The sequence below is a fragment of the Stegodyphus dumicola genome, chromosome 12 (assembly GCF_044657685.1).
Source record: "Stegodyphus dumicola isolate Sdum_Otavi_A_Nest chromosome 12, ASM4465768v1".
NCBI classification, from domain to species: Eukaryota; Metazoa; Arthropoda; class Arachnida; order Araneae; family Eresidae; genus Stegodyphus; species Stegodyphus dumicola.
Window position 1 is genome coordinate 21,486,241 of NC_140779.1, and position 15,574 is coordinate 21,501,814.

Sequence of the window (15,574 nt, forward strand, 5' to 3'; positions counted from 1 at the left end):
CTCTTTTCGAAGCTCTATTCAATCAGTGTGCCCACTTTGGGCACACCCACAGAATTATAAGGTTAAGTGCTATCTTTACAAAATTTTACTTGTGTACTCCTCTAGGCCTAATTATACTGCCTACCTTTTTTTTTTTTTTTTTTTTTTTAATCAAAACTCCAACTTTAAAAGGTAGCTTGCCGTAAAGGGTTAATAAATTTCAAAACAATTTATATTGCACAGAATTGCTATGATTGTAGCGTTTAGTTTTTGTCCTCATGCAATCTTATGATTCCTTTCTGCTCAAATTTGTTTATCTTTTTTAATTCTATTTCATATATATTAGGTCGCATAAAAAGTCCCCGTGGTTTTTTGCCACTATATGGTGTTGATGTCTATATATCTGGCATCACTCACCCGATTGTCTCAAATGAATATGTCCTTAAAAGTTGACGTTCAGCTTCCATTGCTTGTGAAGACAGTCTTCTAATTCGTTGCTCCTGTAAAAAGCTATATTCATTTGAAAATGACTGAACTATCTGAAGAATTACGCTATGTGATACTTTTTTACTGCAAGAAAGATAAACACGTCGAAAATTTTGTGAAGTGTATGTGAGAATGCTGTGAATGAACGATGGACCCAGAAGTGGTTTGGGTTAATAAGATTATGTTGAGTGTTTGGTGGGATTGGAAAGGAATTGTTCATTATGACAACTTGGAGCTGCTGCAACCTGGCGAAACCATCAATTTGGCCCTGTATTGTGCCCGCGCGACCGCTTGAACGAAGGAATCCAGAAAGAGCGACTAGAAATGGCCAACAGAAAAGGAGTTTTGTTACATTATTACAATGCGCGGCCACATACATCTTTGATGAGTCGGAACAAATTGACAGAACTTGGTTGGTAAGTTTTGATGCATCCACCTGGACCTTGCACCGTCTGACTATCACTTGTTTCGGTCTTTTCAAAGTACGATGGTAAAAAACTGGCCGATCAAAGCGCCGCTGAAAATCACTTGGTCAAGTTTTTCGACGACAAACCGCAGAAGTTCTACACCGATGGAATTATGAAGCTACCCGAAAAATGGCAAAAGGTCATAGATAATAATGATCAATATGTACTTGATTAAAATTGATTATCAATAAAGTTGGTGTTGGTGTATTTAATTATGGCAAAGCACACGAGGGCTATCTGCCTAAGGGAGGGGATGCCTTTCGTGGAGGACTTTCTAAGGGAAACTGGCTCGTATACACGTTACACATGGGGAAAACCACGAAAACGCCCATGCAGCCAGCCCGTTCGCGGGATTCGAACCTCGGACCGAACTACCAGTGTTCAGCGACTTTACCGCTCGGCCGCTGGTGGGCCCGATTATCAATAAAGAAAACGTTTGTTAAAAATGTACCAAATAACTGCGGAGACCTTTTATATGACCCGATATATTAAATAGATTGCTGTATTGTGATTCATTTAACATTAAGATTAGAACAAGACCACGAAATTCTTGTGGTAAGGAGTGGAAGCAAACAGCAAGATTTCGACTGTTGTTGGCAAGAACCTTGAGCATCATACAGGCTACAAATACTGTAAGGATCTTAAGTTTTACTAACGTTTATTTTATTTTAAATCTTTACTATCACTTCTTATTTTCTACTTCCGGCCAGAATTATAAGCGTTAATGTATTTATGCAAAGTTTGTCTGGCGAACGCCAAGTATTTAAGTTGTGGTTTTTTGCCAAGCGAGAGAGAGGAAGCAGTTAGTCGAAGCAGGCCGCTTACCTTAGAAGTTTTATTCAGTTGCTGGTTGCCGTCCAGGCCAGAGGTTTTAATCCTCTTGATAATTTTTAAACGTATTGTAGTGTTCACAGTTCTCTGTACTACATACGGCTTCCTGTTAATATAAGGCCAATCTTCCACGTTTATTATTTTAAAGTTAAATTAGAGTTTAGTTTTATTTTTATACTTTTACGTTTTGACCCCAAGTAGCGGGTCTGTGTATTTCCGAAGTACGGAAGTTATTGTAAATAGAGAAAAATAAAGGGTTTTGTATACCCTTCTTGTGTATCCTGTCTACTTCCCACAGTTATTGAACATAGCTTTAGTAAGCTCTCTGTTCCGAGTCAGGTCCTTGCATGTTCCCGAAGAAAGTAAGACGGAACATTGAACCTGATAATACAACTTCGTTCAGTTCCTCCCCCAGTTTTGATGGAGAGCTTCCGCGGGCGGCCGGGTTCGAGGGTCTTTCACTCCTCATCCCCTACCCCGCAACCTCTCGATTTACCAAATATCCATGTCTTCTCCGGGATTTGAATCATGTCGCTTCGGTACGGCAATCAGCGTCGCTAACCACATTCTCAGCTGGGCGGCACGTATTGCATATACATACAGGAAAAACATCACTAATAAATATCACCAATCAACACCACAAATACTCATCGAGTTACTATTAAACTACTATTTATGCACATAAGTTAAAAACACGAAATGAAATAAAGACCAGTTTATTACATCACGCGTCAGCATTCGTCATCGTTAACGTTTCCTTTCGAGTTCATCTACATGAAGAAAGAAAGTTACGTCTAACCGTTACAGTTTTACAGTTACAGTTACAGTTGCATGGCCACTTTCCACATAGGTACGTACGTAAGTCTTGTCTTTAATCTAACTACTTCTCCTTTTCTCATGAAAATTATAAGCTTATAATAAATCTCTTTTAAATACATCATGTCAAAATTACCCCCTGTTGCAAAATCCTTATAAAACTCTAACAACGCGTACACTTACATAATTGCGAAAGGGAAAATAAAACCTTTTTATCCAGTTTTATGCAGCTGACATTTTAACGAAAGCAATAGGGAGAAGCGAAACTTTAATAACAATTTCACCTTTTTCAGAAGTCAAAAAACAAAAATCAGCGTTATACCTACAAAATTTTGTAGGTATAACGCTGATTTTTGTTGTTTGACTTCTGAATTAGTATTTATTCGGCGTGTTATTGTGTCTTAATTTCGCCTTTCTTAATAGAATGTCGCTAGGATAAAATTTTCTCTTTTCACGTTCGCCTAGGTAAACATAATATCTTGCCCATCGATTTATCACCGATTGTCAACAGTATTTATTTTATATTGGAAATACTCTGAATATCCGAATCTACGCGTCCCATATCGCAACTGTTATATGTTATAATATTAAACATATTCTGAAAGGTTTCAGATTTTAAAGGTAGCCCAAAAGGGTTTGTTAAAGTTTTTTATGCTCTCGCTGAGCTCGAAGTCTTCTCACTGCTATTAACACTTTTTTTTGTCTTTTTAGCTTTATTATTAAGCATCATTTTCTTCGTCCTAACGGCATATAGGATTCAAGAGGAAAATTACAAAAATTTTAACAGCAGCATAGCATTTAGAATTCCCGATGAAGCGTTATGTGTTGGTATACACACTCTTTATTTATTTATTTATTTATTTTGCGGGGGGGGATCAGTTCATCATATCAGTATTCAGTTTTCTTACAAAGATTGCTTCACAAAACGTTTTTTTTTAATCTTTTAATTATTAACGTTTTTTATGTGTTTACTCTGTTAAACATCACTTTTCTGGCATTCATGCCCCATAAAATTTTATTCAGCACCAAAATCACAAAATATTTAAAAACGACATATCTTTAGAATTTCTGATAGATAGTCCAGCGCGCTCGAGGCGCTGAAGATAAAAATGTTTTTTCCCCGTATACTGTTGCCATTGCTCGCTCTGAAATCGTTGAGATTGTTAATCAGAAATTGTTTTAATGTTTGACAAAATATAAAATAGATAATACAAATTCCAAATCCCAAGTTTGAGCTTCCAGTTGCCGATATTCAGGTAAAGACGTACGTTATTCAAAATTGGATGGCTCTAGGTACCGTTGTTTTTACTTCCTTGTACGAAGTAAAAAGGAAGTATTGTAATCGCGGAAAGTTTCAGGCAACATATTTCAACGAAAATATCCATTTTGAACGCTTTAACGATGTTTTTGCGTGATATCTGTGCGTGAGGACAGAATAAAAGACACCTTTCCTCCAAAAAACTATAAAACTGCTTTAAAATTAATTCCGAAGAGAATTTTTCGTGGCGTCTGTACGAACGTATGTACGTACGTGCGTGCGTACATATCTCGCATAACTCAAAAACGAGTAGCCTCAGAACGTTGAAATTTTGTATATAGGACTGCTATAACATGTAAATGTGCACCTCGTATTTTGGTTGCAATCGGCCGCAGCAAACGTATATAAATATATTTATATACATATCCACTCTGTTACCCGGCTCAGTTATCTCAGTTTCTTTACTCTTATATGTTTGTAATTTTACATTTTTTGCTTTAAATAGGATTGAATTATGTTGTTCTTATCTTCCGGTTAAGATTTGTATGCTTTCGTAATTCTGGAAACAATATTTGTACAATTATAAACAATTTATAAGCTGTTTAAGTGCGGTTAAGTTTTAAATAACATGGCGGACATATTTGTTTACATTTGAAACAGCGGAATTGTAGATTTGTTGCCAATCTAGAGAGACTAAGCTTCGTAATACAAAAATAACGCCTTCATTTATTATTGCGAATTAAATCATGCTTAATCCTTTCAGGAATTTTTTCGAGGAAATAAGTGTTTAAGATTTACTTCGTAATTTTTAATGCAGATATTTTGAGTTTTTATGTATTTTTGCCTTGTCGCGAAGTGAGAGCTGAATTAATTGAATGAGAAATACTGAATCGTCTGTGAAAAACTGTTTCTTTTCTGTTTTGTTTGTTAATTTCTTTCATACATCGTTTTAGCTTTATTATAGTATTTGAATAGAACATGTGGCAATGATAAGATAATTCTTCAAATGATATAAATTTTGTGCATTCAGAGTGTCGTTATAATAAACAAATATAATGAATTTTAAAGAGTGCATTTATTCTATTGTGGTTTATGCGCTGTCGACGAAGTAGATTTAACTCAATCCAATCAATTTAAATGAAATTCAAGACAAAATGCGTATAATTTAATATTCCGTACAAGGAAGTCATGTGGTGTACACATCAGATTTTTAAACATTGCGATAATCATGCATATTCTCTTTTATTTAATTTCTTTGAATATAATACTGGTCGATAATATTTGGTGGCAACAATTTAAAATGTGTTTCAGCCTTTTATAGTGATTCTATGCAAAATTCCGCTTTGTAACTCTTCTGAGCTAACTTTCTTTTGGGCTAAAAATTAATAACTAAAAATAAGTTAAATAAGATGCACGTTTCAACGTAGTTACACGCTATGTCTTAAAAGTAGTCATGCAGGACTTATTAGAAGGACAAGTATGTAGTCATAAGAGAGGATTATTACTTTTGAAGTTTCTTAAATATACTACAACTTGCAGAAAAACGAAGCTTACGAGGAACAAGGGGGGGGGATGGAAGAAGGGACATGAACTAAAACCTAAACTACATTATGGCACAAACCGAAGTGCTAGCGATTGCAGTTTGAAGTGCCTTGAATTCTTTTTAACTTTACTGACTTTAATGTTCAGAACATTTCTAATACTTACTATATAAAAAAATCTGATGTGTACACCACATGACTTCCTTGTACGAAATATTAAATTATACGCATTTTTTTCTTGCATTTTATTTAAACTTATTAGATTGAATTAAAGCTACTTCGCCGACAGGGCATAAACCACAATAGAATAAATGCGTTCTTTAAAATTTGTTTTGTTTACCATAGCGACACTCTGGCGCTAGGTTTACTTAACAGTATTATATTTCATTCGTATTATAACTCAGAATGCACAAAATGTATATCATTTAAAGAATTATCTAATCGTTACCACATGTTCTATTCAAATACTATCATAAAGCTAGAATGATGTATAAAAGAAATTAAGCAAACAAGACAAAGAAGAAACAGTTTTTCACAGACGATTGAGTATTTCTCATTCAATTAATTCAGTTCTCACTTCGCGAGAAGGCAAAATACATAAAAACTCAAAATATCTATATTAAAAATCACGAAGTAAATCTTAAACACTTATTTCCTCGAAAATATTCCAGGAAGGATTAAGCATGATTTAATTGGCAATAATAAATGAATGCGTTATCTTTGTTGTTGCGAAGCTAAGTTTCTCTGGATTGGCTACAGATCCACTAGTCTCCTGTTTCAAGTGTAAACATCAATGGCTGCCATTGAAAAAAGGCTTAGCGGCACTTATACAACTTTAAAATTGTTGATAATTCTAAAGTATTGCATACAGATTTACTAAAGTCATAAAAACCTTAACCGGAAGATAAAAACAACATAATTCAATCATTTTTAAAGCAAAAAATGTACAATTTACAAACATATAAGAGTAAAGAAACTGAGATTGCTGAGCCGTGTAACAGAGTAGATATATATATAAATATATTTATATACGTTTGGTGCGGCCGATTGCAACCAAAATACGAGGTGCACATCTACATCTTATAGCAGTCCAATATACAAAATTTCAACGTTCTGAGGCTACTCGTTTTTGAGTTATGGGAGATACGTACGTACGTACGTTCGTACAGACGCCATGAAAAATTCTCTTCAGAATTAATTTTAAAGCAGTTTTATAATTTTTTTGAAGGAAAAGAGTGTTTTATTCTGTCCTTACGTACAGATATCATGCAAAAACATCGTTAAATTGCATTTGATAGCGGTCAAAATGGATATTTTCGTTGAAATATGCTGCCTGAAACTTTTCGCGATTACCATACTTCCTTTTTACTTCGTACAAGGAAGTGAAAAACGCTTGCAAAATTTAGACGAATTTTTAAATAACTCTCAACTGGGGCAAATGTCAAAACCCTAAAGCAACTCAGTAGCTTGCGCTTATTTTGCAATATGATAAACGTTTTCAAGCACCTAAAATATGCATTCACGCACACATTTAGGAATATTCAGAGCTCGTTGAACAACCACAAACGATGGACTCTACAACAAGCGCTTTTTGAGTAAGAATTTGTGAGGGTAAGTGACGCGTTGAGGCACAAGAACCAGAAATAAAGCATGAAAGAAAGCATAAATCGTGTATTTATAGCATGATTGACAACTGCACTTATTTACAGCAATGTTTACAATAGTTTCTCAAAAATGCCGTCACCAATAGTACTAGTATACTCTTGATACGCTTAGAAGCTTCAGTGGATGGACTAGTTTTGTAGAGACATTAGGATTTTTTGGAAGCAAGCGAGATGAAAAATTAGCAACCGCCTTCGCCGGGAATCGAACCACGGACCTCTGGAATACCGGCGCAGTGTGCAGAACCACTACATCACGAAGGCACGCTAGGAAAGCGGGAGAAGAACCTTAAAGTTTATGCTCTTGATGGCAGAGATCAAAAGATGGCTTATCGCCCATCAACATTATGCACGTGGGGGAACACACCGCGACACTGTTATCGTCCGTTATAAGAGACTTTATGCGGAGAAAACATACATACGGAGCTACAAATGCTAACGGCAAAACATTGGTACAGATGTATATAGGACGGTTTTCTAAAAATAAGAGTACCAAACAATAAAATATTAGCACCAGTGCTGTTGTAACTGTTGTACACCAACAGTAATGTAAGTAATTTTTTTAGCCCCAAAAGTACTAGTATACGCTTGATACTCTTGGAAGCTTCAGTTGAGGGACTACCTTGTACTGTTGCCGACAGAAGTCAAAAGATGGCATTTCGTCCATGAACATTATGCACCTGCAAGAACACACCACTTGCGACACTATTATCATCCGTTATAAGAGGCTTTATATAAAGAAAACAAATATATTAAAAAGAAGCTTTTATGCGGAGAAAACAAATATATGTGGCTGCAAATGCTAGCAGTAAAACATTGGTACGGATGTATATAGGACGGTTTTCTAAAAAAAAAAAAAAAAAGAGTGCCAGATCATAAAATGTTAGCACCAACAGTGCTGTTGCATTGTTGTACACCAACAGTACTGCAAGTAATTGTTATTAGCACCAGCAATACTAGTATATACTTGATAATCTTGGAAACTTCTGTGGAGGGACTAGCTTGCGCTGTTGCTGAGAGAGGTCAAAAGATGGCATTTCATCCATCAACATTACGCACCTGCGGGAACACACCACTTCCGACGCTGTTATCATTCGTTATAAGAGACTTTATGTAGAGAAAATATACTGAAAAGAGACTTTATGCGGAGAAATATATCTGACTGCAAACGCTATCAGCAAAACATTAGTACAGATTAATTTAGACGTCAAACAACAAAAATCAGCGTTCTGTTTTCAAATTTTCACAGGACCAGTTTCGATGGTGTTATAGTCATAGTTATTTACAGGATTCCTTGCCAGTGTGGTTTAATTTATATTGGTCAAACTAACAGAGCCTTAAAATTTCGCGTTAAAGAACATGAGGCATATATTAGAAAAAAGCTTATGTGTACACCACATGACTTCCTTGTACGGAATATTAAATTATACGCATTTTTTCTTGCATTTCATTTAAACTTATTAGATTGAATTAAACCTATTTCACCGACAGCGCATAAACCACAATAGAATAAGTGCATTCTTTAAAATTCACTTTGTTTACCATAGCGACACTCTGGCGCTAGGTTTACTTAACAGTATTTTCGTTCATATTATACCTCAGAATGCACAAATTTATATCATTTAAAGAATTATCTAATCGTTGCAACATGTTATATTCAAATACTGTAACAAAGCTAGAACGATGTATAAAAGAAATTAAGCAAACAAAACAAAAAAGAAACAGTTTTTCACAGACGATTGAGTATTTCTCATTCAATTAATTAAGTTTTCACTTCGCGACAAGGCAAAAATACAAAAAAACTCAAAATATCTGTATTAAAAATTACGAAGTAAATCTTAAACTCTTATTTCCTCGAAAAAATTCCAGAAAGGATTAAGCATGATTTAAATAATAAATGAAGCCGTCGTCTTTGTTGTTTTGAAGCTAAGTTTCTCTAGATTGGCAACAAATCCTCTATCCTGCTGTTTGAAATGTAAACGAGAGCAATGGCCGCCATCAAAAACATTGTTAGGCTTAGCGGCACTTAAACAACTTTAAAATTGTTGATAATTCTAAAAATATTGCATGCAGATTTACTAAAGGCATAAAAACCTTAACCGGAAGATAAGAACAACGTAATTCAATCATTTCTAAAGCAAAAAATGTACAATTTACAAACATATAAGGGTAAAGAAACTGAGATCACTGAGCCGGGTAACAGAGAGGATATATATATAAATATATTTACATACGTTTGGTGTGGCCGATTGCAACCAAAATACGAGGTGCACGTCTACATGTTATAGCAGTCCTATACACAAAATTTCAACGTTCTGAGGCTACTCGTTTTTGAGTTATGCGAGATACGTACGTACGCACGTACGCCACGAAAAATTGTCTTCAGAATTAATTTTAAAGCAGTTTTATAATTTTTTTGGAGGAAAAGAGTGTTTCATTCTGTCCTTACATACAGATATGACGGAAATACATCGTTAAATTGCATTTGAAAGAGGTCAAAATGGGATATTTTCGTTGAAATATGCTGCCTGAAATTTTCGCGATTACAATACTTCCTTTTTACTTTGTACAAGGAAGTAAAAAGGAAACACAGTCTTCTGTTGCCCATCATTGTTAGTCCGAAAATGACACTTTCAATTTTTCTGCTGCCAAAATTATTCAAAAAATATCTGTCATTGGTGAAATGGATTTTCTAGAGGCATTTCACCTTCAAAAAAATCCTTCTGTTCTAGTTAACGACCCTAACTCCAATTCATCTTTGCCTTCAACCTTTAAAGAAATTATGTTTTAGTTCTGGCTTCGTCAACAGATGGCGCCAGTAGCTTGACTCCTGTAAATGTGTATCTTATCTCTTTCATTTGTTTTTTTGCAGCTGAGGATGATGGTTCGGCAAAACCATCGAAACTAGTCCTGTGAAAATTTGAAAATATAACTTTTTTTTTTCAATTTGTAACTGTAATTTGTGTTGTTTGACGTCTAAATTAATACTTGTTCGGCGTAATATTGTATCTTAAGTGGTACAGATGTATATGAAACGGTTTTCTAAAAAAAAGAATGCCAAACCATAAGACATTTGAATGCTTACACAGTGTTTTGTGAAACAGATTGCCTTGACATCAGCAGGTAAGAAGCTGATCGACCGACAGTTGTGCGGCATTTCCGATGTGGATGAATTCATCTTAAACCTTGTGGCAGATAGACCTAACACAAGTACAACCTAACATAAGAGTTGTTGTACATTGCGTAGGTGTAAATGAATTCACTATTTGTAGAATGTTAAACGAAGAAAGATTATACTCATTCCATGGATTTGGATACGAAAGAATAACCTCTGCGATTCTGCTAGTGGATTTTGCCTGAAAAAAATCACTGCATGCGCAAAATGCACTGCAGCCTGGCGCACAGCGTGCGCAGCAGCGAAGCTGAGATATGTTTCTGATTTATTTTACCTCAGCATTATTTAATATTACTAATGCTTCTTTGTGAAAGGATTATTTTAATTTGGAGTATTAAAAGACAGACCTTTATAGCTACAAACATTTTAAAAAGTAACTTCTGTGATGCACATTGAATAAAAATTAAACCCATTAAAAGTATATGAAATACAGATACATTTTGAAATCAAATAAAATAAGAACATTTCACATACATTTCTACATCCAATATTTCCCTAATTTTAGCGAACATGGAAACGAAATGGAGAGCATACAAATATGCCATTCCATTTTTCATCGAAATCATTTTATGCAATTCGACAAAATAAAAGCTCACGTAACATACGCATTTCTCTTAGCTTTCACAGAAACAAGTGAAAGGCTTAAAGAGTTTTAATTTAAATGCTAACAGAAATGTTCATAAACTGTAAGTAACCGTTCCAAATTGGATTTTTACGAAATACTTAATTCCTGCTTTATGCTTTGCATACTTGGATCTGAATTTTTAGATTTATATTTATTACTGTAGAATTTGGCAAATGGAAGCTTATCAAGAAACTAATGCGTGCTAATGGAAAGAACAAGCATACAACGGGTATTACGGAATTTGGCATAAGGTCTTTTCTCTTTCATTCTAACAATAGTACAATGTTTTCAGTGCCTGTATAAGAGGCGACGCAAGCGGATTAATTTATTAAAATATTGTTCTTTTATTCCATTAATATTTTGATTTGAAAGGTTATAAAAGCGAATTATAAGAGTTCAGTTTTTATGCGGTGTCCTATTGCAATTTCCAATGTCGTCGCAAACATCGTCATAAGATTGCCGTCCTTTTCACAGCGGTTTTTTAATTTTATTATTCGTAATTAAAGAAAGGTATATTAATACTCTTGCGTTCGTCGGGTTCGAAATGTTCTGTCATCAAGAGTTTAAAACATGATTTGAATTTAAAATTTTTAATACATATAATCAGTTACTTCAAAGGAAATGTTATGCGAATTTAACTCAGAATGCATATATTAATTTAAAGCTCTTTTTACAAGGAAGATCTTTACGTTAGATGTTACGTTACATTTGTCGGCAGGATCAATTTACCAAGAAATTTATTGCATTTATGAAGAATCTGGATGCATATCTGTAACTCGTTTTTGATACATTTTCAAATTCAGCTATGTTAAATATTCAAGCTTGGGTTTTAATTTTTATCCCATCTATTGAAACTAAAACTTTACAAGGTATTTTCTCTCTCCTTTCTGCATGCCTTCGTGGGGTATGCCAGGTCTGAGTTCCGGCGAGGTCAATGCATGTTTTTCACCACTCCTGCTTCCCCCCCCAAAAAAACTTAATTTCTCTACAATGGCTCCCGAACTAAAAGGTGGTGGATGATGATTTTTCACCACCAGGATTTGGCTATTAGGTCTCCTAATCTCCAGCCGCCCTATAAAAGGAAGAGTGTATAAGGTATCAGTAATATTAGTAATGGACGCCACCCGACCCACCTAACCAAACAAGTTGGTTTTATGGTTATAACCGGCCACTCTCATATCAACAAAGGAAAAAAAATGAAACATAAAATATCTAAATGAAAATAATCATGTGTTAATAATAATTATAAACATAAAAGTGAATAAGAAGAACAAATACAAACATTTAGACAAGAGCAGAAACCAAAGACAAAAGAAAACAAAACAAAAAAAAAAAAAAACGAGAACAACAAACACGAACAATGGTAACAACAAATTAGTAAAATTGACTAAAGGTATAGAGGTAAGTTATAGGTATAGAGGCAAGGTACCTTCTCCCTGCTTTCTGCATACCTTTCGTGGGGTAACAGTAGCACACTCGGCGCCTCTTCGAGAGGTCCAGGTTCGAGTCCCGGCAAGGGCATTGCTGATTTTTTATGTCTCCTGCTTACCCTAATGAATAAAAAACCCTAATCACTCTACAATATAAATTCTGTGGTACACCATAAATTTAAATCTTAAATCAAATTTTTGCCCGAATATACTTACGAAATGTACAGGCGCAGTAAGATGGCTTCTGCGAAAAGCAGTTATAAGGTTGCCATAAAATGGCACGGTTGCAACATTTGGCGAGAAATCGCCCATTTGGCGACAAAATAGGCGATGTACCATGGACGGATGGAGAACCTTCTGGAACGAATTCTGACCGGTTTAGCCCAGAATGTTCTCGAACACAAGCCGAAAGCTATATAAACCCTGCTGGTCCGCAGTCAGTTAGTGTGTGCTTCGTCTAGCAAGCTGATAGCCAGTCATTGAGCGAGTGTCTCGAAGTCTAGCGCCGAGTGCATCGAGAGAGTCTTTTAGTGCATCGTCGAGTTTTGTCTTAGACTGTGCACAGTCGCGATCTATACTCTTGTGTATCGTGGAGTGCATCGCGTGGAGAGTCTCGAGAGTACGTGGAGTTCCGTACGACCAAGCACAGTTGGGAGCTGTACTCGGGTACTTTGCAGTGAAACTGTTTCCACCCTTATTGCCTAACAGTGTGAAGGCTGTGTTGCTGAACGTGTCAGCGTGTTTATAACAGTTCGACGAGTGTAAAAGTGATTTTGAAGCTATCTGGTTAATATTGGTAAATAAAGTCTGTTTCGATACTTCAATCAAGTGTCGTCGTTATTCACTCCAAATCTACGAACGTGAAGGAAGAAAATAACGTAACAACTTATGTCAGAAAGGAAAAACGCAACAATATGCTTTCGCAATATATTTGCATAAAAAATTTATATTTTACTAATATATGCAAGTATATACGTTTTATAATTATCCACATATATTTGTAAATGAAGATGATAACAAAGCTTATATCCTGCATTTGAGATAAATTAATTTTAAGGTAATAAAATTCTAATTAGATATAATAAAATGAAATATAATAATATTTAATATAATTTAATACAATAATATTTAATATAATAAAGAGAAATTTCGTTTATGTTTATATACATAAAGAAGCTTTCTGTGTCTAAGATGCACCATGTGAGGCGTCTGATAAATACGGTAGCCCATCGGATACACGATTTTCATACGTACGACATCGGATACGTACGGTACCATCGGAAGTATACAGTAGCCCATTTGAATTTTAAATGAAATTAAATATTTAAATGGGCATTTTTCATTGATTTATAAAGTAGACATGTGAGATTAATTACGGAACATGATGTCAGCCAAATCGCCGCCGAGTATTGGCCTACTCTGAACCTCTTAATCAAATTTCAGACTTTTCTCAAGTCAATTGGCTCAACTTCAGCAAAAGTGCATTGGATTTCTGTTTTCAGTTCAGGAGTTTTTTGTGGTTTTTTAGAATATACACAACTTTGCAAACATCCAGAGGAAAAAAAATCGCTTGGGATTAAATCTCAAGATCTGGCCGATCAGTTAATGTTAGCATTTTTAGTTTGTCTTGTCATGTGATACTATTCTGTTGAAATCACATTTCCTCGAAGTCCATATCGCCCAAATAATCCAACAAAAAGTTCGATATCATGTCATGGCATCGTGCTCCGTTTAAGCTTAACCAGACTCATTCTCAAAAAAGAACTGTACAATTACACCTGCAGCCCATAATCCACGCTAATATTGGCACTTTATGGATGTAATGTAACGTAGTACACGAGTGTACTGCAACCTTCCTGGCCAATAATAATCAGCTTCATGGTTAACCTAGGACACCCAACATAGAGAAAAATAAAAATACAATAGAAAGGTTAAAACAAAAGATTAAAATACAGATGCTGTTAAAAACATTAAAACAAATTCCCAGTATTGTTCTACTGTATAAAGTGGATCCATTTTATGGATGTATCGGTTTTCCATGAATCACACGAGGATTTTCATTACCATTTCATTTATTTCCATATCTGACAATTCTGGTTATTAAAAAGTTTATCCAAATGAAAATGAGCTTCATTATCAAAACTGTCATTCACTGTTTAGTTTTCTATCATCGAATTAATGAATTATCTCCGTTGCTAAAGTACTCGTGGCTTGAATGCCTGAATTAACTGGACTTTTTAAGGAAGGAAGTCTTTAGTGATAGTTCGTTGAAAAGAGAAAAAAAAATATATGCTAATTTTAATGGGGTGCGGAGATTTATTTAATTTACATAACAGTTAATTTTACTTTGAAGCAACCTTTTCTGTTCCTCTTGCTTTCAACCCACTCTTCCCTGCTAGAATGATACTAAACCGGTGTCTGAGTTACGTAAGACAGAATATGTTCTGCCTTTTGGCCACGTTGTTTCTCTGATATTTATACTTTCTATTTTACGGCCTTGTGTATTGATTGCCGGTTTGTGTACGTCGGTGGTAGGGCTAAGAGCCAACTAACGTTAATTACCTCTGTGCAGCTTCGGCTGATTACTAACTTAGGCTTAGTTTTAATTTCATATTTCTGTTTTCGAGTTTCAGATTAAAGGATTGGCTAAGCTTTATAAACACCAGGAGTGCCGACTGTAAATTCTTTCTTGAGTTGAATAAAAGGACCTTTTCATCCTTCGCACGATTTGTGATTCATACAGTTGAACTTAGCCAATAGTAGCTTTACAGCTATTTACAGCTAAAGTAAAGATCTAGCCAGGAAAAGCAAAGTTAATTTAGCTAGAATCTTACAGGGGACAGATAGCGTAATTTCTTTGGATCCAACCAGCTTTTATAAAACTATCTAATTATTTTAATAATCAATCAAAAGTATTGCTTTCATGATTGCACTTATTTATTCAATCATTTCATCCAACGAGTGTATACCTTAATTGCAATTTAGACAGCTGGATCCCTCCCAAAAAAAGAAAAAAAAATCTCATGTGCACACCACACGACCTCCTTGTACGGAATATTAAATTATACGCATTTTTTCTTGCATTTCATTTAAACTTATTGGACTGAATGAAATCTACTTCGTCGACAGCGCATAAAACAACAATAGAATAAATGCACTCTTTAAAATTTACCATAGCGACACTCCGGCGCTAGGTTCACTTAATATTTCGTTCATATTATAACTCAGAATGCACAAAATTTATATCACTTGAAGAATTATCTAATCGCTGCCACATGTTCTATTCAAATACTATAATAAATCTA